Source organism: Gorilla gorilla, chromosome 16, assembly GCF_029281585.2.
Source record: "Gorilla gorilla gorilla isolate KB3781 chromosome 16, NHGRI_mGorGor1-v2.1_pri, whole genome shotgun sequence".
NCBI lineage: Eukaryota > Metazoa > Chordata > Mammalia > Primates > Hominidae > Gorilla > Gorilla gorilla.
This window is the reverse complement of record NC_073240.2, coordinates 83701061-83725429: the sequence shown is the minus strand read 5'-3', so window position 1 is coordinate 83725429 and position 24369 is coordinate 83701061. Positions and strand designations below refer to the sequence as shown.

Sequence of the window (24369 nt, the reverse complement as noted above, 5' to 3'; positions counted from 1 at the left end):
AGGCTGCAGTGAGCCGAGATTGCACCACTGTACTCCAGCCAGGGCAACAGAATGAGACTCTCTCAAAATAAAAAATAAATAAAAAAAAAGAAACGCCATCTTATTACAACACTTAGTTCAGCCATCAAGATTTACAGCCATAATAATGAAAATGCAGAATATGGACTTAATCCAAGTATGTTAACACTAAATTGGGATGAAAGGTGAGGGGACAAATGTATGTATAGGAAGTGATGCAAGGGTGCTAAATCCCAACCTTCTAGATAATATCTAAACTGGAAAATCAGTAAATGAGAGTCTAGCAGTGCTTTTCAGAAATAGGAAAGTAAATACAAGAAAGAGCTAAAAGTGTTAAGTTTGAAGGTAGTTTGCCTAGCAAAAAGCAATGGAGGGTGGGGAGAAGTGGGGCAGGTATACAATGCTCTGCTGTTGCCATCTTCTATTCTTTTTTTTTTTTGAGACAGAGTATTTTTGCTCTTGTTGCCCAGGCTGGAGTGCAGCAGCTCAATCTTGGCTCACTGCAGCCTCCACCTCCCGGGTTCAAGCAATTCTCCTGCCTCAGGCTCCTGAGTAGATGGGATTACAGGCGTCCGCCACCACACCCAGCTAATATTTTATATTTTTAGTAGAGAGGGGGTTTCACCATGTTGGCCAGGCTGGTCTAAAACTCCTGACCTCAGGTGATCCACCCACCTTGGCCTCCCAAAGAAATGGTATTACAGGCATGAGCCACTGTGCCCGGCCCGCCATCTTGAATTCTTCATATCTTTGACCTTGTGCCTTGTAAGGGAGGTCTATTTATTTTATTATTATTATTATTATTTTTGAGACGGAGTCTCACTCTGTCACCCAGGCTGGAGTGCAGTGGTGCAATCTCGGCTCACTGCAACCTCCGCCTCCCGGGTTCAAGTGATTCTCCTGCCTCAGCCTCCTGAGTTGCTGGGATTACAGTCACCCACCACCACACCCAGCTAATTTTTGTATTTTTAGTAGACACGGGGTTTCACCATGTTGGCCAGGCTGGTCTCGAACTCCTGACCTCAAGTGATCCACCCACCTCGGCCTCACAAAGTGCTGGGATTACAGGCGTGAGCCACTGCGCCTGGCCAGTAAGCAAGGTCTGATGGGACAAAGAAGCCTGTGTCTGAACAGAGGAGACACAGGCAGTGTCTGTGTCCACCATTCCTTGCTGCCCCACTTGCATCTAACATTTACTTTGGTCCATGTCAGAATCTATAATGTGTAGGAGTTCGGTGAGACTCAAAGCAATTAGAAGATAAACATGTTATGTCAACAACTGAGTAAGGGACAGGGGGGCACTGACAGGCCCAGAGGCTGCATTTTCCATTTGAACCATTACTTCAAATGCAGAAAGAAGACAGTGACCAAGAAGCCCCATCATCCTCTCTTACCCATGTTAACACCCCTGTATTAGCCAACTGCTATGCAGAAAATGAAGACATGGGAGGAAAGAGAACCCCATAGTTCCTTCTCCTTTCAGTCTTTCCATCTTCATCAGTAAGAAAAGGTAGAGAGCCTGGGTAGAATGTGCACATATCAAGGAGTGAGATCAAACCAGTTGAGATAGTTTTATTCTATCTCATCATCTAGTAAATATCAGCTACAAAAGACGAATTGTGTAATTTTGGTTACCCTGCATACAAGTTAATACAGCTGACTTTTGAACAACGGGGTCCACTTATGTGTGGATTTTTTTCCACCTCTGCCACCCCAAGACAAGAAGATCACTCCCTGCCTTTCTCCTCCCTCCTCAGCGTACTCAACCTGAAGAGGATGAGGATGGAGATCTTTATGATGATCCACTTCCACTTAATTAACAGTGAACGTATTTCCTCTTCCTTATGATTTCAATAACATTTGCTTTTCTCTAGCTTACTTTATTGTAAGAATATAGTATATATTATATATAACATACAAAATATGTATTAACTGTTTATGTTATCAGTAAGGCTTCCAGTCAACAGTAGGCTATTAGTAGTTTTGGGCGAGTCAAAGTTATACATGGATTTTCAGTTGCACAGAGGTCAGCACCCCTGACCCCCAAGTTGTTCTGGGTCAACTGTACTCTTACATTTGCATTTAAAACTGGCACTGCACAAAATAAAGATGAATGGTAAAATTTATGCTAATAATTTAAATGTAAAACTTTTTCTTACTTAGAACAACATTAAATAGCAAATTAAAAAGCAAAACAAAGCAAAACAAAACCAGCAGAACAGGCTGGGCATGGTGGCTCACGCTTGTAATTCCAGCACTCTGGGAGGCCGAGGTGGGCAGATCACCTGAGGTCAGGAGTTCAAGACCAGTCTGGCCAACATGGCAAAACCCCGTCTCTACTAAAAATATAAAAATTAACCAGGCATTGTGGCGCATGCCTGTAGTTCCAGCTACTCAGGAGTCTGAGGCAGGAGAATCGCTTGAACCTGGGAGGCAGAGGTTGCAGTGAGCCGAGATTGCACCATCGCACTCCAGCCTGGGCAATAGAGCGAGACTCTGTCTCAAAAAACAAACAAACAACAACAACAAGAACATCAGAACAAGTGAAGAGAACATGAAAAAAAGGAGAAAGCTTCGTATTTCAGTTCCCTTAGTGGCCCCTTCTTCCTGCCTCTCACTGGACACTGTGGCTGGCCCTCGCCTCCTCCAGCCTCATTTCCTACGCAGCCTTGGCTCCCATAGCCTCGCTCAGGGTTCTGCCGTTCCCTGAAAGCTCTCCCACTCCTTTACGGTTCTGCCGTTCCCTGAAATCTCTCCCACTCCTTTACCGCTGCAGGCCTTTCTCAGGCTTCCTCTACCAGGAACGCCATTCTTCTCCCTTCTGCACATGTGTGAATTCTCGCTTCTTCTCCAAGTTCAAGCTCAGGTGTCCCTTCCAGGAGGACATTTGGGACGCCAGCACATTTTTGCCAGATGCCCCTCTGCTTCCCTCTACCACGGCCCTGCAGTATGACTGTCTGCATCTTTCCTAGTAGACCTTGACCTCATGGATCAAGACCTTGCCCCTCTGCTTCCCTCTACCCCGACCCTGCAGTGTGACTGTCTGCATCTCCCCCATTAGACCTTGATCTCATGGATCAAGGCGTGGGGGCTCAGGGCTAGGGGAGGGACTTACTCAAGGAACCTGGTGATGTACTGGCAGCTGCAGCGGGACCAGGTGAGGGGAGCGGCGTCGTACGGGAGCTGTGGAAACATGATGAAAGGCTGTTTCCAATGGGCTCACAGTCATTGCTGCTTCCATCATGCTGAATGCCAAAACTGTGTGAGAGCACAGGCCCCAAGGGCGGGTAAGCCGGCGGGAGGCTTCTAGCCTGCCCTACCCTGGAGAACCACAAGGTGCATAGTCCTAGTTCCCAGGGCTGGTTGTGCCACTCAATGGCCACAGCCTTGAGAAAGTCACATTCTCTCGCTGAGCCTCAGTTTCTTTAATGTAAAATGAGGGTATGACAGCTAGTATCCCAAGGGCTCCTACTCCGGCCTGAGCCTGAAATGAGGGCCAGGGACCCAGAGCAGCCCTGCTCCAGCCCGGGGACTGGCCAGCAATGGTAAATCAGGTGGCACAGATGTGGGCCCGTGATGGCCCCTGCAAGCTCACTGGCCTCAAGAACAGTCTGACAGCGGTTCCCACTCACAGGTCCTTGTCCCAAGGCTGTGCACTTGAGTTAAGGCATCTGAGCTGCTGTATCACAGAAAGGTCTCCAGAGACCATCCTTGGGAAGGACATGAGAAAAATTATTTCCTGAGCATCTACTATGTGCCGGGGCCATGCTAAGCACTTTCAGAAACACAGTCTCACTCAGTTCTCATTATTACCCTCAGGAAGGCTCAGAGAGTCTAAGGAACTAGCCAGGGTAACACAGCCAGGAAATTGTAGTACTGCAGCAGGCTGTTCTTTCTGCGCCATAAGCAGCTTCAAGGTCCTACAGGCACGGCCATCACCCACAAAACCCAGACATCTGAATGGATGACCCCAACAGCTTTGACCCACAGAACCCTCTGGGAGCCTGCCTTTGATGGCTTTCTAGACAATCTAAGATGCTGCCATATTCGCCAGCTCAACAGCCAGGGCACAGGTGGCTGGAGGCCTGTGAAGACAGGAGCCTTAGGCAGCGGTGTCAGATGGAGGGAGCCTTGACATCACTGAATCCAAACCCCTCAATCTATGGGAAGCACACAGAGGCCCAGAGAGGGCAGGCACTGGCCCAGGCCACAGAGCAAACAGGAACAGGGACAGGGATCGAGAGTAAAAAATACAGCACTGAGGGCAATGGGGAGGGACAGCCAAAGACCTACAATGACTTTCCGGCCCATCACAACTCCCCTTTAAATAAGACTCCCTCCAGGCCAGCCCCAGAGATGCCCAGGCAGGACTCTCTCCTGTTTAACAGGGAAGGCTGGTTGTGGGGAGGGCACAGTGCAGGGGCAGCACATGGCCAGACAGTCGGGGCTTCTTCTCCAGAGAGCTTCCTTTCCCCTGGACTTTGTGACCCACAGGCTGGATACCCAGTGCTCTCAGGCTGGGAGGGTGAATCTCGACTCTCAGTGTAGCAATGGGGGCAGGCACGGTACCTGTGCTCAAGACTGTTCTTGAGGCCAGTGAGCTTGCAGGGGCCATCACAGTGAAGGTCAGCGGCAGGCCCATGTCCTCCTTGATGTTGCAGCTATGGTGCGGCTGGCACATGCCCACCACATGGGACAAGCCCAGGGTCTCACAGGGCCGGTTCATGGCTGCACACAGGTCCTTCCTGCACAGGCAGAGAAGCGGCCTTCAGGCTAACCTGGCCAGTGCCAGGCCCACCTGAGTTAAGGCCAGGGAAGGGTCACCTCCAGTTGATCCCAAGTGAAAAGGATGTCCTTCCCACCATTCTGTGACATGAGGCCAGCACAGTGGCCACTTGGGAAGGAGGTATTCTCATTCACACACAAGCCACTGGGCATCTCTTTGGCCCTCAGGAACACAGACCTGCACAGAATAATTTTGGTTACTATCCAGCAGGGGCACTGACAGAAGCTGCCAGAGTCCAGCAGAGGGAAAATAACTGCCTCTGGACAGATCAGCAGTTGCTGGAGGTTAGGGCAGTAGGGAGGAAGGTGGCTGTGACTATAAACGGGTAGCACGAGACATCCTTCTGATGGGACAGATCTGTATCTAGACTGTGGGGGTGGGTAGGTGAACCCACAGTGATGAAACTGCACAGAACTGAATACACACACACACACACACACACACACACACACACACACACACACGGAAGTACATGTGGAACCGATGAGACCTGAGTAAGTCTGTGGATGGTATCAGTGTCAGTTTCCTGATTGGGATACTGTGCTGTAGTCATGCAAGATGTTACCACCGGGGGAAATGGATGAAGGCTATACAGGCCCTCTCTCTATTATTTTTGACAACAGTGTAAGAATCCACAATTATTTCAAAATAAAAAGACCTCCCCAAGTGCGGACAGAATCCAGCCTTGGGCCAAAGGTGCGCAAACTCTCCTCAAAATGGGGCTCCCTGACAGCACGGCCCCCTCCTCCACCAGGGCTTCTTCCCTAGGGCTGGGAAGCACCTCCCTGAGATGCAGGCTCCCACCTTCCTGCAGCTGCGGTACCTGATGAGCAGGATGGCAGTGTCATGCTGCAGGGGGTGGGCGTCCCCCTTCATGTTGATGCTTTTCTGCCACTTGCAGAAGCTCTTCAGGGTGTTGTCTGCATAGTGCATGATCTTTAGGTCCTCCTGGGGGCAGAGAGAGTGACTGCTCATGCCTCCCCTGAGTTCCAAGAAGGTCAGGCCCAATTCTCCCCCATACAAAGGCAGGAGACAGAGGCCCAGCAGGGCAGTGGGAGGCCCGCAGACACCAGTCCAGCTTCCGGCCTGACCACCCCTCCTGTAGGAACCTCCTGCAGGGGACCTGGGACCTGAGAGAGGGTCAGTCAGGAACCAGAGAGTGGCAGGAGACACAGTCCAGTCCAAGGAGGCCTTCACTGTGCCCTTCCATACAGAGCAGCACAGGTCATGGGGCAGGAGGGCTCTGGCAGCCGAAGCCATTGCCAGGCAGCGTGGGACCACATGACCGCCCACCTCCTCATCTTCCAGAAGGACCAGGAGCACAATGGTCATGTGGATGGGGTTCCCAATGCTGGGGTCGTGAAACAGGCCAGCCACCTGCCCGAGATGAGGGGGTCAGGCTGTCACCAGGATGAAGGATACAAGCAGCCAATGCCCACCCCAAGCCACCCACCCACCCAGGGCAATGCACACCCGTGCTCACACACAGGGATGCTCACATGGGTGCACACAGGCTGCACAGCGGACAGGCAATGCACATGCACCAATGCATGAGTGTCCCCACACCTCACACGCACTGCCCCAATGTGGCAGCAGCAGAACCTAGAGAGGACAAGAGGCCTCCGACGCCCCTTCCCAGACCACAAATCTTTCCTAGACCACAGACAGGTAAGCTTGGTATCAGTCCCCAGCAAAGTGGCTCCAGAGGACCAGAAGCCCCTGAGGGTCTGCTCGGCCTGCCTGAGGACTGACCCAAGCTATATTCTGAGTCAGGGCTAGGGGCAGCTTAGTGCCACCACAAAGGCCTTCCCTCAGCATATATAACCTCACTGTCTCCCAGGAGCTATGGGGGTAATACAGGCATTGGGAGATGTTGGAGGGAGGCAGGGTCTTAATTGGGTGATCAACTCAACCAAGTAACATTGGTTAATGGCCCAAGGTCAATGTGGGGTGTTTCAACTGGATAAATGATATCCAGGGAAGCCCAGCCCTGTTCTGCTGCAGGCCTGGAGAGCATGCCAGAGGTGTGCAGTGTTTGTGAAGGTAAGATCTGGAGGTTACAGATAACCACAGGCTCCTGGTGAGCTGAAAGTGTGACAAGAGCCCCTCGAAAAGGGCTTGTGGCCTCAGAGAGTAAGAACAGAATTGGGGGTGAAAATGGGGTGAAACTGGCTGAGCACGGTGGCTCATACCTGTAATCTCGGCACTTTGGGAGGCTGAGGTGGGCAAATCACGAGGTCAGGAGTTCGAGACCAGCCTGGTTAACATGGAGAAACCCCATCTCTACTAAAAATACAAAAAAATTAGCTGAGTGTGGTGGCATGCACCTGTAGTCCCAGCTGCTCAGGAGGCTGAAGCAGGAAAATCGCTTGTACCAGAAGGCGGAGGTTGCAGTGAGCCGAGATCACGCCACTGCACTCCGACCTGGGGGACAGAGTGAGACTCCATCTCAAAAAAAAAAAAAAAAAAAAAAAAAAAAAAAGAAAGAAAATAGGGTGAAAAGGGACCTGTCTTGCTATCCTTGGGACAAACCCACCCAAGCTCTAGGACTCAGGTCTGAGTCTAGCACAGGGAGAATGCTGATAAATTGGGGTCTGTAGGTGGCGTTGGTAAAGAAAGATGAGGCTGTCCTGAAGGTGGCTGTGGGTCAGATACTGCAGCAGCCAAAAAAATAGCCACAGCCAACCTTGATCGAGCCTAACATGTACAGTCCCTGTGCGGGGGACTTAGCATGCATTATCTCATTTAATCTTACTTCTGAGGTAGGCACAATTATCCTCGTTTTACAAATAAAGTAACTGAAGCTCAAAGAGAGGGTGAAGCTGGGCTCAGAACCCAGGTTCCACTGCTTCAAAGCCCCTGCTTATTTCCTAAATTTGGGGAATGCTGCCTGCCTATTCTGTTGGGGATTCTCAATGAATATTTACTTTGAGGGCTCTGAGAAGTCCTGTAGTAACGAAGTCTGTTTTACCTCTTTTTTTTTTTTTTTCCCGAGACAGTGTCTCACTTTGTCATCCATATGGAGTGCGGTTGCATGATCTCAGCTCACTGCAGCCTCTGCAGCCTCGACCTCCTGGGCTCAAGCAATCCTCCCACCTCAGCCCCTCAAGTAGCTGGGACTACAGGTTTGCACCACCATGCCTGGCCCGTTTTACTTTTTTTAACCCTGTGTGGCCAAACTTATTCAACAGCAGCATCTTTTTTTTTCACAGTGCACTACTGGCATTTTTTGGAACACACTCCCTGAAATATTCCTTGGGAAATGCTACAATGAGACAGAGTCCCCACATGCAGAATCATGCTCTTCCACATCCATCACCTTATCCCAGGTAGAGCGATGGCTCTCAACAAGTCAGTCTTAAATAAACATCTGATCCTGAGGGAACATCTGTTCCCATCCTTCTGGCCCATCCTGGCCCAGGGCACACGTCTCCAGGGCTTCTCCTCAGCGAGTTCTCTGGGGCACTGGGAACCACACAGGGATCAGAGGTGAGGGGCCTGAATTCCCCTCCTGGCTCTGCCCCAAACCTGTGCTGTGTGGCTCTGCCTGACCACTTTCCTTCTTTGATCTTGAGATTCCCTGACTAAAAATAGGAATAAGTTGATCTGCCTCATGGGGGCACCTCAAAGGGTAAATGAAATGGTGGATATAAATGCAGTAAAGTACTGTGTCCATGGGAGGGGAACTCCTGGGCCTGACAAAGCTGGCTACTGGTCCCCTATCTCCCCGTGTCACTTCCTCCCACCCTGGGGGCTTAGTGCATCTCAACACTGACCCCTGACCCACCCTCTAAACCCCAGCCTGGGGAGGCTGGCCAAGACCCAGCCCAGCTTGCCCTAGTGAGCCTGCTCCCCTGACCCAGGCTGCTCCAGATCAGAAGAGGAAGCACATCTATGAAGCTGGGGAAAATGAGGCCAAGAAGCATGCCTCTGTGGATATGTGCTCCAGCAAATGCAGTACCAGAGCTGTGGGCAGCCTGAGATTGGCTTGCTAGCCAAGCATTCCCCAAACCCCAGCAACCCTTAGCAGGCAGCTCCTCACCTGGACTGGCTGGCACTACTGCTGCTCTGCAGAGGAGGCACTGGGTACCACACTCCAGGTCCCAATAATAGAGGTTAGTTATTCTAGGGTGGGAGCGGGGTGGCATGGGGAGGGAGGTTCCTGGCTAATGGCCCTGTTGGAGCTGGGCATGGCTCACCTGGTCTGGACACTGGAGGGAGAATGGCTGGCAGAGCCAGGTGCCATAGGCTTGGTGGGGAGGGAGCAAGAGGGAGGCTGAGCCCCAAGGTGGGAGAAGTAGGTGAGATGGAGCGAGGGAAGTCAGTCTAGGGGACTGACTGGGACAGGCCTGAAAGGCAGAGGACACAGTCTTGTGGCACAATTAAGGGCACAGGCTATAGTGATGTATCCGTCTGTCTGTCTGTATCCTCTGGTCTAAGGGACACCGAGCATGGGCATGTTACGAGGGGCTTCTAGAAAGGCCCCTTCATGTCCCCAGGCCTAGCACCTGCCTGAGAACTGGGAGCAGAAGAGCATACCTTGCACCCCACAGGTACTTGGAGCACTGGAATCACCCCGCTGTGCCAGCCTCTCCGGGGCCGGATGCTTGTACACCACATGGGGCTGGGCATGGCTGGGCCAGGCTGGGGCACCGTCCAGGGGCTGAATGAAGTAGTCCTTGTTGGAGAGCAGGAACACACCTTTCTAGGGAAGAAGCACCAGGGTCACACAGGGAGGGCTGGCCCTCAGCTGCTCTTCCTGCACGTCCCAGAGGCCCATCCTGCTCAGCTGAGCCCCCACTGCCCACATCATCTGTGACTGCCCACAGACACCCTGCACTTTCCGCCTGCTGGGCCTTCGCTCACTCTGTAGCCTCCATCTGGAAAGCCCTTCTCTGCCATTTCACACACAGCCAAACCTTCAAAGTGGAGCTCAGAAGCCTCCGCCCCTGGGGATGCTGCCCCACACACCCACCCCATTAGGAGAGGAAAACGGGTCTGCATCCAAATCTGACAAAATGGTGTCTTCCAAAGTCCCAGACAGCCGTCCTGAGCAGGGCAGCTTGTGCCCAGGCCTACAAGCTATTCTGCGTCTTCTCTGCAGGCCAGCCATTTCCAGCACTGTGCTCCCTCCCAGCTGGCCAGGGCTTCTGACCTTCCCTCTATCTTCCTAAGGCAATGAATCACTCCAAAAGCATCCACACCCACACCCGAGTGGCGAAGATGCCCACGGCCACTAGGACACCCTGTTCTCTGGGCCCAGGGCTAACCAGAGAAGGGAAGCTGGCAGGAGTGTCTTGGACATGTCCACCAACATTCAGAGTCCAGGGAGGGGAGGGGCCCCGGGAAGCATCTTTGATGCCCACTACCTCCTGAGGAAGCTCAGGGCTCCAACAGGAAAGAAGGTTTTACGTCCCTCGGACTTCCCCTCATAGGCACCAATTCTGCCCCTTGGGTCACACAGGACCAGGGGGCCTGGAGGGAGGGCTGGAGAGTGCATCAGCTCTTGGGTCTGGAGACCTGGGTATGAATGCGAAGTCCCCCCCTCCCGCCCACCACTCATTGAATGACTAGGTGACCCTGGGCAAGCTCCCCTCTGGGCCCGTTTCCTCATCTGTGAAATGGGAATGATGCCCCATGTGCACAGCTGTGGCACAGGCTCAACAAGATCAATTGTACATTAAGGGACAGGCACAGGCTCCATAAATGGGAATACTGTGCAGGGCAGATGGGCCTTCAAAGGTCCAGACGTTGTGCAGCTTGCATTGTGGGCTGCCCTGTCATTAGGCCCTGTGCGGCCACAGCCCATGGTTTTTGCCTGAGCAATCTAAGCTGAGGGCCTCCTGGGAACAGTGGACGCTGAGAGTGTGCACACATCCCCTACTCCTCCCAAACCCCCACCCTCCAGAGCTAGGAGAGTGGGGCTGGTCACCTGAACACGAACAGAAAGGCGCCCTACTCTGCCTGGAGTGGAAGCTGCTCTAATCAGCACCCAATCAGGGAGCAATTAGGGCTGCAGTAGCCAGCACCACCCTTCAGCCAGTCGAAACCAGGAAGCTGAGGCCTGCTTTTCCCGGAGCTCTGATCCGAGCAGAGGGGCTGAAAGGGGTTCCTCATCACACCCTGCAGAATGGCTACAGGGTGAGGGGTGGCTTTCCTGGAGAAAAGCAGCCTAAAGGGACCTGTGAAGGAACAGTCATAACTGATGCCCCAAGGAAGAGAAGTCAACTGCTTTTTCAGTTACTTAGTCCAGTCAGACAGAGGTTCTCAAAATGGGATCTCTGGACCTGCATCTTCAATATTACCTGAGACGTTTTCAGAAATCCAAGTGTTTGGGCGCCATTCCAGACCTACCCTGCAAAAATTCTGTTTAAACAGGGCCTGCAGGTGATTTGAGCTCATATTAAACTTTTCTTTTCTTTTCTCTTTCTTTCTTTTTTTTTTTTTAGTGCCTGGGGTCTGGCTGTGTCTCCAGCTAAGCGCCATGATCACACCCTACGTCCTACATCCTTTAACTCCTGGGCTCAAGTGATCCTTTAGCCTCAGCCTCCCAAATAGCTGGGACTACAGGTGCACCACCACCCGGCTTTCACATTAAACTTTGAGAACTGTTGTCCTAGAGATGAACGAGGCCTGCGTTGTCACTCCCACTTTACAGGCGTGAATACAGAGGCTGGCAGAGAAAAAGTGCACTGGGCAAAGCCACCAGACAAGTGCGTGGCAAGGCTAGAGCCAATCTCCACATCCCACCACCCGAGACTGCCCCAAGTATACATGTCCCAGCACACTCACCAGGCCGTCGCAGGCGCTGATGGCCGCCAGGCCACCCTCGAGCTCGGAGTCCTGCACCTCGCCAAGCAGGTGGCAGGCGGGGGTGTGGGCCCGGATGTGCGCGCGACCCAGGCCGCCGCGCCGCGGCATCTCGCTCACAAAGCCGGGCGCCAGCAGGTGCTGATTGGCGGTCAGGTTGAAGCGCAGCTCGCGCCTGCGGTATTGCAGCTGGTAGAAGGCGGGGACGTTCGGGGCGCAGACACATCCCGCTTGCGCAGTGCGCGGGGCCGCAGCTCACAGGACAGGAAGGACCCCCCAGCGTCCACGCGAACCTGGTGCACGATATCCGGTGCCGCCCGGCCCTCGGTTACACGTCCTGCAGGGAGGGAACCACAAAGGCCTTAGGCCCGGGGCAGACCCGGGTCCTTGCTGGTGGCCAGGGACCAGAGGGGAGCGGCCAAGAGGGGGCTGCTGGAGTCAGAGTATCTGGATTCAAATCCTCGCAGGGCTATCTACTAACTCTGCTATTTCATCTTTCCGTGCCTCAGTTTCTCCATCTGGATTGTTGCAGTAACTCCTTTTGTTGTTGTTGTTTGTATTTTGGGTTTTTTGGTTGGTTGTTTTGAGATAGTCTCGCTCTGTCGCCCAGGCTAGAGTGCGTGGCGCGATCTCGGCCCACTGGAACCTCCGCCTCCTGGGTTTGAGCGATTCTCCCACCTCAGGAGTAGCTGGGACTAGAAGCACGCACCACCACGCCCAGCTAATTTTTGTATTTTTAGTGGACACAGGATTTCACCATGTTAGCCAGGCTGGTCTCAGATTCCTGAGCTCAGGGGATATGCTGGCCTCGGCCTCCCAAAGTGCTGGAATTACAGGCGTGAGCCACTGCGCCCAGCCTGGATTGCTGCGGTAACTTCTTAACAGGTCTCCCTGTTTCCACTATTGCCTACCCCAGGTGCCCCTCCCCTCATGTTTTCAATATAGCAGCCAGAGTCATTCAAAACCAGCCTGATCATGGTCCTTCTCTGCTCAAAATCCTGCAATGGCGCCCATCTCACTGGAGCAAAAGACAAAGTTCTGGCCTGTATGAGACGCTAGGCAAGGTGACCTGTCCAATCTCATTTCCAGCTACACCTTCTTAGTTCCCTCCACTCCGCCCACTGGCCTCCTTGCAGTTCCTCCACAGGCCAGACATGCTCCTGCTTCAGGATTTTGCATTGCTGTTCCCTACACCTGCAACACTCTTCTCTCTGTTTTCCACGTGGCTAAACCACTCACTTTTGAGTTCTTGCTCAAATGTCTCCTTCTCAATGAGGCCTCCTATAATGACTTTATTTTAAAATTGCAACTCCCTGGCTCTCTGTATCTCTCTTCCTTGCTTTATTTTTCCCCATAGCACTTCTGACATACCATATCACTTAGCATTTTCATTATTTTTTCTATTTATTTGTTTTCTCCCTCCCCTCCCAATGTAGTCTAGGAAGGCAAAAATCTTTATATTCTTTGCCCCCAGCTTTTTTGGAAACGGGGTCTTGGTCTGTCGCCCAGACAGGAGTGCAGGTGTGCAATCATAGGTCTCTGCAGCCTCCAACTCCTGAGCTCGAGCCATCCTCCCATCTCAGCCTCCCAAGTAGGGAGGGACTGGGACTACAGGTGGGTGCCACCACACTTGGCTAATATGTTTTTATTTTTAGTTTTTTTAAAATAGAGATGGGGTCTCACTATGTTGCCCAGGCTGGTCTCAAACAAACTCCTGGGCTCAAGTGATCCTTCTACCTCGGCCTCCCAAAGTGCTGGGATTACAGGTGTGAGCCACTGCAGCTGGTCCTGGATAATTTTTTTTTTTTTTTTTTTTTGTGGAGATGGGAGTCTTGCTATGTTGCCCAGGCTGGTCTTGAACTCCTGGCCTCAAGCAATCCTCCCACCTCAGCCTCCTAAAGTGCTGGGATTACAGGTGTGAGCCACGACACTTGGCCCTTTATATTCTTTGTTGAAGATTTAAGTGTCAGAGGAAGTGCCCAGAACTTAGTCCTTTTTTGGTATTTGTTGAATGACTCTGTAGAATGTGGATAACCACAGCACTTACACTCTTGATGCTGTTGTGAGGATTAAACCAGGTGAGCTACTCCACATTTAGCAGTGCCTGAGCCACTGGTTGAATATGATGGCAATTATGATTGTTATGATTATTATTAGCCTGATGGATTTAAAAATGTGCTCTCAGGTGCGTGAGCATTCTGCAAGTGTCTCCAGGCCTCCTGGAATGGGGAGACACAGAAAGACCACCCCAGTGGGGCTGCCTGGCCCCTAACTGCCACTTCAACAGAGTGGCTCTGGTTTCTTTCTTTTACATGGAAGAATTCATTTAAAGAAAGGTTCCAGGGATGGAAAAAATTGGCAGACCTCTGCTCAGGCCCTTGCAGTTTAAAAACCCCTCTCTGTTGCTCTGTCCTCTTGGATTTCCCAATAAGGCCTGGATTCTTATCCTTTTTTTGCCACAAACTCCTTCTCAGAACAATATTTTGAAATGCATAAAATAAAATATGTAAGAGTGGTTGGGCACGGTGGCTCACGCCTGTAATCTTAGCACTTTGGGAGGCCGAGGCAGGCGAATCACTTGAGGTCAGGAGTTTGAGACCAGCTTGGCCAACATGGTGAAACCCCGTCTCTACTAAAAACACAAAAATTAGCCAGGCGTGGTGGCACACGCCTGTAATCCCAGCTACTCAGGAGACCGAGGCAGGAGAATCGCTTGAACCTGGGAGGTGGAGGTTGTAGTGAGCCGAGATCGCATCACTGCACTCCAGCCTGGGTGACAGAGTGAGACCCTGCCATAAAAAATAAATAAAATAAATAAAATAAATGCACAGGAGTACCAAGGAAATTGATTATATTGAAATACAGTTATCAAAATAATTTAAGACCAGGCATGGTTGTTCATACTTGTAATCCCAGAACTTTGGGAGAACAAGGGGGGAGGATCACTTGAGCCTAGGAGTTCAAGACCAACTGGGCAACATAATGGGACCTTGTCGCTACACAGACACACACACACACACACACACACACATACAAAATTAGCCAGGCATGATGATGCACACCTGTAGTCCCAGCTACTTGGAATGTTGAGGTGGGAGGCTCTCTTGAGCCCAGGAGGTCGAGGCTGCAGTGAGCCATGATGATGCCACTGCACTCCAGCCTAGGTGATAGAGTGAGACATTATCTCAAAAACAAAACATAACAAAACAAAAATAATTTAAAAAGTAGGGTGTGGAATTATACTTTAAACAAGATTTTCTGGCAAATTAAACAACTATGGTTTTTTGTGTTTTTTTTTGAGACAGAGTCTCTCTCTGTCACCCAGGCTGGAGTACAGTAGCTCAATCTTGGCTCACCGCAACCCCTGCCTCCCAGGTTCAAGCAATTCTTGTCCCTTAGCCTCGCAAGTAGCTGGGATTACAGGCACGTACCACCACACCCAGCAAGTTTTTGTATTTTTAGTAGAGATGGGGTGTTGCCATGTTGGAAAGGCTGGTCTTGAACTCCAGGCCTCAAGTGATCCACTCACCTCAGCCTCCAAAAGTGCTGGGGTTATAGGCGTGAGCCACTATGCCCAGCAACTACGGAAATTTTGAAGTAGTGATGAACGTAAACCTTATTTCAAGATACATGCAACAACTGTAATGAGATAGAAAAATATTTGGTTTGTTCTATTGGTAACAAAATCACAGGTGCTGTTGGGATTTGCTAATAATATTCATAATTGAGGGAAATACTAAATTTCATTGAGAGGTTACAAAAAGTAAATATGTAATATTTTCCCATTCAAGCTCATGGATCCCCTGAGTTCATGGTCCCTTAGGCTGTGGACCCCAGGTTAGGACACCTGCAGTAGGGTGTCCAGACTGCTTCCTAGGTGAGAGAGCAAAGGGAGGCTCAGAGAGGTGGAGAGATTGGCCTAGAGCCACACAGTGACAGTGAGAGTGGCAGTGCTGAGACTGGGACTCAAGTCCCCCAAATGGTTTCAGTCTCTTCAGTAACATTGCTCTATATTCTGAACAGTCCATCCCTTACTGGGCCTCAGTTTCCCCATCGTTAATGTGAAAGAGTTGAATTAGATCACGTTTCTCAAATCTCTTTGGCCACCAGGTCTAGTCTCAAGAGAAATCTCATGTGCCGGGGGTTGGGGAAGCCCCGGCATCCATGCTTTTCCCACCCTTTTCCCTCTCTGCAGTTCCCAGGCTCTAAAGAGCACAGTTAGGGAACTTGGCAATCTGGAGTTTCTCGATTGGGTTTATACCCAGCTCCCAGGATCCTGGCTGTTCACGACAATAGACTCCACGGGCTCACATGAATGCCTGAGTGCCCTGCTGACATCCCACCAGGATTCCTTCTGCTGCTGCCCAGCCCAAAGCTCCATCCCAGCAGGCTGCGGAAACCAAACCCGCCCTCCAGTCTGTCCTCTGCCAAACTGCATGTAGAGTGCCCTGCACACGTCAGTGCTGTGCCCCTGCTGAGAGCATCTCCCACTGCTCACAACCGCCCCAGCAGTGCCGGCCTCAAAGAGCTTTCTCTGAGAGTCAGGAGGTTGGATGGGCTAGGGCAACGTGCTGTGTGGCTCTGAGCAAGTCTTCCTCATCATTGAGCCTCAACGGGCCACCAGTGCAAGGATTTTCCAGATCTCACAGATGAGTTTCTTAAAAACAAATTCCCAGGCCCCATCCCAGACTCACTATACCAGCATTTCCAGGAAACTAGGACTAGGGACTAGGAAGCTGTTTTTACCAAGAACCTCCGGGAACTGTGATCCTCAGGAAAGTTAGGAAATCCCCCACTGGGAGTGAACCTGGCTGGTCATCAGCAGTATGTGGAGAGCTCTGAAAAACTGCAGATGCCCAGGACCCAGCCCAGAGATTCTAGCTCCACAGATCCAGGGCTCTGGGGGCTCTAGAATGTGTATTTTCTGTGTTTTTCTAGACCTTCCCAGGGATTCTGATCTAGCCAGTTCAGAGGCTGGCATTCAGAAACCACCGGACTGGATGATTTAAGGTGACTTCTTGCTCTGACATCCTAATAAGGGCATATGGGACTACAACTCCTCAACCACAGCGTGCAGATTTGCTTGTGTTGATCAGTTATTGATTTTTTGGTTTGTTTTGGCTGACACAAATATTGAAAAATGTTTTAGTCAATTGCCAATGTTTAAGAATCACATGATCTTGTACAAAAATCTCAATTTTCAGCTTTTCTTGAAAAGTCTTATCATCCATCCATGTCAGGCTTAAATTGCTCCCTGGCAGAAGCGGCTGGGGTGGAGCAGTGAGTTCCCTTTAGGAAGGGCCTATGCTCCCCGGTCCTCAGTCCCCACCACTCCCTATTCATTCCCAGCACTGTGGCTGCAAGTAGGCTCCCTTTCCCATCATGCTTGTGTTTCCTTTCACTCAGTAAAGAACTGAGTCTCTAACAAAAGTGGGAAAACAAGAGATGGGCCAAGAAGCCCCATGTTTCAGGAAAAATCTGTCTCCCTACCCACCTCGTTTGCTCATTTATGTTACCTGCCTAGTCCATGGCATTCGGTATGTGACCCTTGGCTACTAACTGTGAGGGGGCACTAGGTGCTCCAAAGTCCAGGACAGTGGATAAGACACCATCCTTGCCTTCAAATGGAGAAATGGCTGGACGTAGTGGCTCACACCTGTAATCGCAGCACTTTGGAAGACCGAGGAGGGCAGATTGCTTGAGCTCAGGAGTTCCAGACCAGCCTGTGCAACATGGTGAAATCCCATCTCTACAAAAAATACAAAAATTAGCCAGGCGCGGTGGTGTATGCCTGTAGTTTCAGCTACTCTGGAGGCTGAAGTTGGAGGATCACTGGAGCCTAGGAGGTGGAGGTTGCAGTGAGCAGAGACTGTGCCATTGTACTCCAGCCTGGATGACAGAGCGAGACTCTGACCCCCACAAAAAAACAGAAAACAAAGCAGAAAAATGGGTGTGGTAGACCCAAGACCCCCACTCTGGCACAGTGCTGACAAGGTCCAAGCAAGGGGAAGGGATGGCACCTTATGAATGCATTGGAATGAAGAAAAGTTTCATCAAGGAGGATGCATTTGAGATGTCCCTTAACATATGTTAATTCAACAGTGAAGACAAGGAGGGCCTCTTGGTGGTAGGGGCACTGTGTGGTAAACCCTCAGAGAAGTGGGGAAAAGCCAGAAGTAAGAATGGGCAACAAGAAGTTTAATCTTGGCCCAGGCATGTGTTTTGTAAAATGGGAGACAATGGATGGACAAAATAATGCACTGTCAAGAGCGTGGGCTTTGAAAGTAACAAGACCCAGGGCAGGCCCAAGTGGGCCATTTAATAGTTGTATAATCTGAGTCACTGCATATTTGTGAGTTTCAGTTTCCTCATCTGCTTGGAGAATCCAGGCCAGAAAACATAAGGAGGGGAGCCCAGGTCAAGGAGATGAAAATAACAGAGATAGGGAAGAACTACTTCCTAGGTTCACTCCCAGTGGGGTATTTCCTAACTTTCTCAAGGATCACAGTTCACGGAAGCTACAACTCCAAGACTTGTTTTTGTTTTTGTTTGTTTGTTTTTGTTTTTGTTTGTTTGTTTTTGTTTTTGTTTTGAGAGAGAGTTTCATTCTTGTCACCCAGGCTGGAATGCAATGGCGCGATCTTGGCTCACTGCAACCTCTGGCTGCTGGGTTCAAGCAATTCTGCCTCAGCCTCCCAAGTAGCTGGGATTACAGGTGCGAGCCACCACGCCCAACTAATTTTTGTATTTTTAGTAGAGACTGGGTTTCCCCATGTTGGCCAGGCTTCTCTTGAACTCCTGACCTCACGTGATCCACCTACCTCGGCCTCCCAAAGTGCTGGGATTACAAGTGTGAGCCACAGCACCTGACCTACTTCGGATTTAATTTGCCCTTCTTTTCTATTTTCTTCAGGTGTAAACTTAGAATCCTGATTTAAGATCTGTCTTCTTTTCTAATATATGTATTCAATGCCTTACATTTCCCCATAGCACTGTTTTTACTGTATCCCACAAGAAAGAGAGAGAAAGAAAGAGAGAGAGAAAGAGAGAGAGAGAAGGAAGGATGGAAGAAGGAAGGAAGGAAGGGGAAGGGGAAGGGAAAGGAAGGAAAGAAGGGATGAAGGAAGGAAGGAAAGAAAGAAAGAGAAAGAAAGAAAGTTGTTTAATTTCCACATATTTTGGGATTTTCCTGTTACCTTTCTGTTATTGATTTATAATTTAATTCCACTGTGGCATAAAAGCAGACATTGTATGATTTCTATGATTTTAAATGTGTTAAAGTGTGTTTTATGGCCCAGAATGTGGTCTATCTTGATGAATGTTCCATGTAAGCTTGAGAAGAATTGTAATCTGCTATTGTGGGATGAAGTTGTCTATAGACATCAATTATATCCAGTTAATTCATGGCCTTGTTAAGTCCTTGTTGATGTTCTGCCTGCTGAATCTGTCCATTTCTGATAGAGACGTGTTGAAGTCTCCTGCTATGATAGTGGATCCATCTATGTTTCCTACACTTCTATCAGTTTTTACCTCAGGGTGTTTGATTCTCTGTTGTTAGCACATACACATTAATGATTGTTATGTCTTCTTGGAGAATGGATTCCCCTTGTCATTCTGTAATGCCCTTCTTTATCCTTGCTAAATTTCCTTGCTTTGAAGCTGCTCTGTCTGAAATTCATATAGCTATTCCTGCTTTCTTTTGATTAGTGTTAGCATGGTATGTTTTTCCTCTGTTTATTTACTTTTAATCTATATGTATCTTTATATTTAAAGTGAGTTTATTGTAGGCAACATATAGTGTATAGTTGGGTTTTGTTTTTGATCCACTCTGACAATTTCTCTCTTTTAATTGGTGATTGACCATTGACATTCAGTGATTATTATATCAATATAGTAAGATTAATATCTACCATATTTGTTACTGTGTTCTATCTGTTGTCCTTGTTTTTGTTTCTATTTTTGACTTCCACTCTGTTTCCATCTTTTGTGGCTTTAATTGAGCATTTCATGATTCCATTTTCTTTCCCTTCTTAGCATATCCATCAGTTATACTTCTTTTTGTACTGTTTTCCCTAGGATTTGCAATACGTTTACAACTAGTTTAAGTGCACTTTTAAATAACACTCTACTGCTTCACAGGTAGTGTATCTTATAATAACAAAATTGTCCTAATTCTTCCCTCCTGTCCCTTGTATCATTATCATTCATTTCACTTATATACAAACATACACATCATTTATATACAAAAAATATATACATAATCAAATATATTATTGCTAATTATTATTTTGAACAAATGATGTTTGATCTATTGATCAGTTTGATCTGAATTGATCTATTAGATAAATTAAGAAGAATAAAATTTTCATTTTATAGTAACTTATTCCAGTGTTCTTCCTTTCTTGATATACATCCAAGTTACTGACGTGTATCATTTTCCTTCTTCCCAAGGAACTTTTCTTTAACATTTCTTTCAAGGCATGTTTACTGGCAACTAATTCCCTCAATTTTTGTATGAGAAAGTGTTTATTTCTCCTTCACTTATGAAGAGTAATTTCACAGAATATAGAATTCTAGGTTGGTGGTGGAGTTTTTTTCCCCCTCTCTCAACACTTTAAATATTTCACTCCAGTCTCCTCTTGCTTATATGATTTCTGAGAAGTTGGATGTAATTCTTATCTTGACTTCTCTGTAGGTAAGGTGTGTTTTTTTTTCCCTCTGGGTTCCTCCAGAATTTTCTCTTCATCTTTTGATTTTTTTTTTCATAGTTTGTAACTTAGGTGGCTAGATGCAGTTTTTCTGTGGGCATTTATCCTGCTTGATGTTTTCTGAGCTTCCTGGATCTGTGGTTTGATGTCTCACATTGAGAGAAATTCTCAGTCATTATTGTTTCAAATATTTCTCCTGTTTCTTTCTCTTCTGCTTCTGGAATTCCCATCACATGTATGTTACATCTTTTGCAGTTGTCTCACAGTTCTTGCATACTCTGTATTTTTTTCCATCTTTTTCTGCTTTTCAGTTTTGGTGATTTCCATGAGATATTCTCAAGCTCAGAGATGTCTTTCCTCAGCAGAATCCAGTTTACTAATAAGCCTGTTGAAGGCATTCTTCATTTTTGTTACAGTGTTTTTAATCTATAGCATTTCTTTTTGGTTCTTTCTTACAATTTCCATCTCCGATTAAACTGCCCATATATACAGAGCATATATACTAACCTGTGAATGCACACACACACACATCTATTTTTTTGTGTATCTATGAATTCATACTGAAACCCTGGACACTATTTCAGCACCACAGAGTTCATTATAATCTGCAACTTTTTATTTTAAGTTCCAGGGTACATATGCAGAATGTGCAGGTTTGTTACATAAGTAAACGTGTGCCATGGTGGTTTGCTGCACCTATCGACTCATCACCTAATTATTAAGCCCAGCATGCATTAGCTCTTTTCCCTAATCCTCTCCCCCGCCACCCTCCCCTGACAGGCCCCAGTAAGTGTTGTTCCCCTCCCTGTGTCCATGTGTTTTCATCTTTCAGCTCCCACTTATGAGTAAGAACATGTAGTATTTAGTTTATGTTCCTGCATTAGTTTACTGAGGATAATGGCTTCCAGCTCCATCCATGTCCCTGAAAAGAACATGATCTCATTCCTTTTTATGGCTGTGTAGTATTCCTTGGTATATATGTATGACATTTTCTTTATCCAGTCTATCATCGATGGGCATTTGGGTTGATTCCATATCTTTGCTATTGTGAATAGTGCTATCTGCATCTTTTTCTTATTTGTAACTTATTTCTCTGATAGAAGCCTGGCTGTCATTATTTACACTATATTTTTTCAGTTCAACCTTATTATACTCATAGTTTAGAATTGATAACACATAAGTCTGTCAGAGAAAAAATTACAAACTGGAGTACAGTGTTTATATACAATCATTTTTGTCTTTAGCTTTATAGTATCCAATCTGAACACTTGTCCGAAGTTACTTAGGTAATCTCCTTTCTTCTCAATGCCACATCCTGGGAGACAGTTTTTATAATTTACATGCTGTGAAATTAACTCATTGGATTCTAATGGTTTTGACAAATACAGAGTTGTGTATCAACCACCAATTTCTTTTTTTTGTTACTTTATTTATTTATTTACTTTTTTATTATTATACTTTAAGTTTTAGGGTACATGTGCACAACATGCAGGTTTGTTACATATGTATACATGTGCCATGTTGGTGTGCTGCACCCATTAACTCGTCATTTAACATTAGGTATATCTCCTAATGCTATCCCTTCCCCCTCCCCCCACCCCACAACAGGCCCCGGTGTGTGATGTTCCCCTTCCTGTGTCCATGTGTTCTCATTGTTCAATTCCCACCTGTGAGTGAGAACATGCGGTATTTGGTTGTTTGTTTTTTTGTCCTTGCAATAGTTTGGTGAGAATGATGGTTTCCAGCTTCTTCCATGTCCCTACAAAGGACATGAACTCATCATTTTTTATGGCTGCATAGTATTCCATTCAACTACCAATATCTTAGTTCCACTCCACCCCACATTCTTTTGTCCTGCTTCTTTGTAGTCAATTGCTCCTACCCCCACCCCTAGCAATCATTTACTATTTTCTGTCCCTATAGTTTTGCCTTTTCCAGAAATTTATATAACTTGAATCATATAACATGTAGTCTTTTGGGTCTAGCTTTTTTCACTTACTAAAATACATTTAAGTTTTATGCATGCTGTTGGGTGAATCAACAAATGTTGAAACAACAAAATGTTGTTTGTTCCTTGAACTGGCTTTATATATGGATAGATGTTCACTCATTTACCAGTTGAAAGACATCTGGGTTGTTTCCTGTTTGGGATGACTATAGATAAAGTTCTATAAACATTCATATACACATTTTTGCATAAACCTACATTTTTACTTCTCTTTGATGAACACCTAGAGGTGAGTTTGCTGGGTTATATGATATATGCATGTTTATAAGAAACTGTCAAACTGATTTCCAAAGTAGCCATACCGTTTTGCATTCTAATGAACAATGTGTGAGTGTTCCAGTTGTCCCAGACCCTTGCTAATACGTGGTATTATCAGGTTTATGTGTGTGGTGGTATTTTTTTTTAAGCCTTTTTAGTAGGTATGTAGTGGTATCTTAGTTCAGTTTTTAATTTGAACTTCCATAATAGCTTGATGTTAAGCATCTTTTCATGTGCTTCTTCGCCATCTTTTCTGGGTTGAATTGTGTCTATGACTAGAATCTTATTGGAAAATGGAGTCGTTGCAAAAGATCAAGTTAAGGTGAGGTTATCTGCATGGGCCTTCATACAATGTGACTGATGTCCTTATAAAAAGGGGAAATTTGAAAAGGGGAATTTGCATGCACACAGGGAGGACGCTGTGTGAAGATAAAGGCAGAGCTCTACAAGCCAAAGAACAACCAGCCCTGCCAACACCTTGATCTTGGGATCTATGGTCTCTGGAACTGACAGATAAATACATTTCTATTGTTTAAGCCACCCTGTTTGTGTACTTTTCATAGTAGTCTTAGCAAATTAATGCACTATCTGTATATCTTTTTTGGTGAAGTATCTGTTTAGAACTTTTACCTATGTTTTTGTGGTTTGGTTTGGTTTTCCTATTGCTTGCTTACTGTCTGTAAGCACCTCCCAGCCACATTTCCTTCTTAGTCATTATAGTTCCATGATGGCTACAATTAAAGAAGTCTTGGCCAGGTGTGGTGGCTCGCGCCTGTAATCCCAGCACTTTGGGAGGCCGAGGCAGGTGGACTGCTTGAGGCCAGGAGTTCTAGACCAGCCTGGCCAACATGGCAAAACCCCATCTCTACTAACAGTACAAAAATTAGTGAGGCGTGGTGGCATGCACTTGTAGTCCCAGGGACTTGGGGGGCTGAGGCAGGAGAATTGCTTGAACCTGAGAGGCAGAGGTCGCAGTGAGCTGAGATCGCACCACTGCACTCCAGCCTGGGTGACACAGCAAGACTCCGTCTCAAACAAAAAAAACAAAGAAACAAAAAAAAAAAGAAAAGAAAAAGAAGTCTTAACACAGATATTGGATGGGATGGGGAAGTACCCCTGGCCACCCTAGAGAGCATCTATCAAGCTGTGTGCTGTGTTTATGAGAAGGCTGGGGAGGGATAGTATTGATGAAAGTCCTGTGTCTGTGATACAGGGTGAAAATCTGCACTTGCATGCAAAAGAGCATTGAATGACAGGGAAAAAAAGCGAAAGCCTTAACAAAATGAAAGAGTCCTGATGTTTCACTGGACACCACAACCCTTTCAAAAGCATGTTATCAGCATGTTTTTAAACAGCGTTTTTGAAGTTACTCATTCATGATTGCAAGGTTCACTTCCTCAACTCTGTTGAACTTTCAGAGGTCTCCCCTCTGCTTCCTATTATGAGGATCTTCTCACACAGCGATTCTCAGAGAAGGCCTTAGATTATAGTTTTGTATAAAGGCAAGCCTGCAAACGTGAGATATTCAGAAGCTGGGATGTGGGTTTCCCAGCCTCTGAGTGAACACCTCCCTCCTGCCTTGAAGGGCTTTTAAGAAAACTTTCAAAATAGACTTTATTTTATTTTATTTTTATTTTTCTTGAGACGGAGTCTCGCTCTGTTGCCCAGGCTGGAGTGCAGTGGTGCGATCTCGGCTCACTGCAAGCTCTGCCTCCCGGGTTCATGCCATTCTGCCTCAGCCTCCCGAGTAGCTGGGACTACAGGTGCCTGCCACCACACTC

General features: G+C 47.7%; 1 pseudogene; it reads right to left on the bottom strand.

The window, feature by feature from the left end:
• Positions 1-568: 568 nt before the first annotated feature.
• LOC115930793 (A disintegrin and metalloproteinase with thrombospondin motifs 7-like) lies at positions 569-15668 on the bottom strand (annotated as a pseudogene).
• Positions 15669-24369: the final 8701 nt, after the last annotated feature.